Below are 4,108 nucleotides of genomic sequence, written 5' to 3' on the forward strand. Positions count from 1 at the left end.
GAGTAACTGTGCTAGGTCTGCCCTTGGTAATCTTTGGTAACTGTGGTGAAATATTCATATTTGAAATTATATGAGCAAATATGTATTAGAAAAAGAAAAAGATAAGGAATGTGTGCACCTGATATCAGCAAACCTGACTGCAGATTTCCCGTGCCCACCGCAGCCCACAAACTGAAGAATATATAGAGTAAGATTTTAATTCTTTCACCGAGCCTCAGAACTCTTTCACTAAAGAATATATGAAAAGAATATATAAAGTACGTGTTTAACTCTTTCACCGAGCCTTAGAACTCTTTCACCGAAGAATATATGCAAAGAATATATAGAGTAAGAATATATGCCAAGAATATATATAGTATGTTTTTAACTCTTTCACCGAGCCTCAGAACTCTTTCAACGAAGAATTTATGCGAAGAATATATAGAGTATGTTTTTAACTCTTTCACCCAAGAATATATGCGAAGAATATATAGAGTATGTTTTAACGTTTTCACCGAAGTATATATAAAGTATGTGTTTAACTCTTTCACCGAGCCTTAGAACTCTTTCACTGAAGAATATATGCGAAGAATATATAGAGTAAGAATATATGCCAAGAATATATAGAGGAAATAAAAATCAGTTGGTTTTTAAATGTTTATTTATTATTTTTTTTAATTTTTAAATTTAAATCATTTTTTTAAATCATTTTTTTTTAATTTTAATTGTTTTGAAAAAAAGTATTTTAATTTTGTTTTTAATTTAATTTTGTTTTGTTTTGTTTTTTCTTTTTAATGTTTGTGTGTTTTTTTTTTTTTCTTTTAATTTTGTTTTTATATTTAATTTTTTTTGTTATTATATTTTATGTTCTTTTAATATAGTTTTATTTATTTTATTTATTTTTTAATTTGTTTTTTTTTTTTTTTTTTTTTTTTTTTTTATATTTTAATTTTGGATTTTTTAAATTTTGTTTTCTAATTTTTCTAATTTAATTTTGTTTTTTTTAATGGTTTTAATTTCTTTTTTCCTTTTTTTGTTTAAATTGAATAATTAAAAAAAAAAATAGAAAATGGAATGGAATAAAATAAAATAATTTTATTTTATTCCATTTTCTATTTTTTTTAATTATTCAATTTAATTAATTAATTAAAAATAATAATAATAATAATTTATTTATTTTTAATTATTTTTGGTAATTATTTTATGTTTTTTTTCTAATGAGATTTTTATTATTTATTATTATTATTTTTAACTTAAAAGAAAAAATGTTTTAGGTTTCTTTTGTTTAATTTTTTTCTTTAAATTATATATATATTATTGAAAAGAATTCATTTTTCCTTTTTTTTTATAATTTTTTTTTTTTTTTTTTCAGTTAATTTTTTATTCTTCTTCTTCTTTTTTTCCAAGAGTTAATTTTGGTTTTTTTTTGTTTTTTTGTTTTGTATATTTTATTTTTTTGTCAAGTTATTTTAATTTTATTTTTATGTTTTATTACTAACATGAAAATCACCAATATTTAAAAAAAATTATCCAGACTTAATTCATTAGAAACTTTAAAGTGTAAAAACTAAGCCCTCTATACAAAAAAGTTGATGCTTATCAACACTTTTCAAAATCAAGATGAAAATTACTAACAAAAAAAAGTAGTTCACACTTGATACATAAAAAAATTTAAAGTGTAAAAAATAAGCCCTCTAAAAAAGATGTGTTGATGTTAAATCGACACTTTTCAAAATCAACATAAATATCACTAACATTTAAAAAAATGCGCTGATGCTACATCAACACTTTTCAAAATCAGCATGAAAATCACTAACATCGAAAAAAATGTTTATACTTGATAAATAAAAAATTTAAAGTGCCAAAAATATGCTAAAAAAAAAGTGTATTCTGGCATCACCATTTTTAAAAATTAGGTGTTTTTTGCTACCTAAAAAAATAGATACCAGTTCATTTTCCTGTTTGATTGGTAAATATGTTTTTGATGTGTGTATTGTCATAAATTTTGAGATTTGACGTGTGTACTATTATGACACTGGTAAATATAGTTTTTTTTTTAATAAATAAATTGAAATAGAATTTATTTTTTTTTAAATAATTCTAATTAAAACTCAAATTTTAAAATTTATTTTTAATTTTCAAAATATTTAATTTAATAATTATTTTTTTCAAAATTTTAATCAACTTTATAAAAAACCTTTAAAATTTTCAAAACTAATTAGAATTCAAACCATACCATTTTGATTATAAAATTATTACAATACCACTTGTGATAAACAAGTATAATAAATATTACCACCATTTGATATAAATAATGCTATCCTATAATGAAGAAGATAAATTTAATGCTATCTTATAATGAAGAAAGATAAATTTAATGAGAAAAAATGTCTAATATACATTATTATCACGGTCCCTTAATTAATATAATTCACGTGGTTGAAAGTAACATTGATGGTATCAAAGAGATTTAAAACAGTCCGTGAAAGAGCGCGTTGTTAAGGCGCTCCGTAAGCAAAAGGTCACCGGTTCTAGTCTCACTGATCAATACCAAAAAAATCCAGCAAGGTTTCCGTTGGTGTGGCTTAGGCCGGGTGCGATTCCCGAGTGACTTTGATGGCTTAAATGCCCCTGAGTCGTGGCTTCTCAGCCACAAGGTAAGAGTGATTTTCAGGATTCACCCACTTATCAACAAAAAAAAAAAAAGTAACACCAGTGGTAAATGCTGATTATATATATATATATATATATATATATATATATATATATATATATATATATATATATGTAGTTTAACAATTATGTTTTTTCCTCTTAAAATTATAAAAAAAATTATTATATTTTGAAAAAAATTGGTAGGAATTATTGAAATCTAAGTAAGAGCTATCAAAATTCATAATTTTAAGTGCTTTAAAAGTTTTTAATGGTGTTGAATCTATTTCCACCATCAAAAACATGATTCAAACACTGCTTTTACAAGATTTTTTAAAAATTTTCTACTCAAATTCTATCCACTTTGAACCGTCAAGTCAATTCCTTCGCCTCAATAAACTACTTATATATATTATACACCGACTTATCCTATGCCGAAGGTGTTCTATATATTATACACTAACATATCCTATATTTAAGCCGAAGGCATTCTCAGGGTCTGAGTGTGCAGACTCTGTTCATTCCAGCAAAGATGACACATAGTTGGTTGACCTCGCACTTTGTTGGGAATTTTCTGTTTAATTCCAAAACAAAATAACTTGAACAGAACAGAGAAAATGTTGTGTTTTAACCACAGGATCAAAAATTTGTTTGCTGAAAAGAACAGAGTTTCTCACACACATAAAAACTTTATATTCATTAATAAATACTGCTTGTTACAAACTTCTTCCTCCAACAGAGGGATTCTCCAAGACTGCTTCAGATGCAGTTGAAAAAAAACTTTCACTGTCTCTCATAAAACAAATTACTCTGTCTCAGCTGTATATTTTCACACTGCTGTGTGTAAACAAAAATCTTACATGCTCACGCACTGCTGCGTTTCCCATTACATCTCATACTCAACAACAATTACATTCACTGCACTGCTGTGCGTAAATACATTTCATTTCACTGAATCAACAAAAAAAAAACATTTCCCACACGCTGCTGCGCATTCCCCTGTTGTTTTCACCAAACAACAAAAAAACTTACATACTTCTTTTACGCTTCTACATACATATTACATTGCATATATTTTTAACAATAAAAAAAAAGCATGACCATACGTTTTTAATTTTTCCATACTCTCGTACATGATAAAAAACAATAAAATTAAAATTTTACCTACAATCTACGACTATAGTAAATTCATTAACTATTTTACTAGCAAACTGTCGGTCAAACAAAATTCATTTCACTTCACGCAATGTGGTGCAGGCCTGTACGCAGCTTTGGTTTCAATCAACGGTGGTCAGCCTTCCTTTCAATCGGACGGTTATCGCTCGGTCAAGCCAAACGAGCATTACGCTTCGGGAAAAAAGCTGTTTTGGAAACCTGCTCATCCACGTGTCAAATGGTGTACACTATTGCTGCCCCTCTGGAGAATACCACCGCTTGGTGAAAAGCGGTGCAATAAAGACACGCGGTTTTGCTGGAA

This window comes from Pinus tabuliformis, chromosome X, assembly GCF_031772625.1.
Source record: "Pinus tabuliformis cultivar Carrire ecotype Pingquan chromosome X, CPIR1, whole genome shotgun sequence".
Classification (NCBI taxonomy): Eukaryota; Viridiplantae; Streptophyta; class Pinopsida; order Pinales; family Pinaceae; genus Pinus; species Pinus tabuliformis.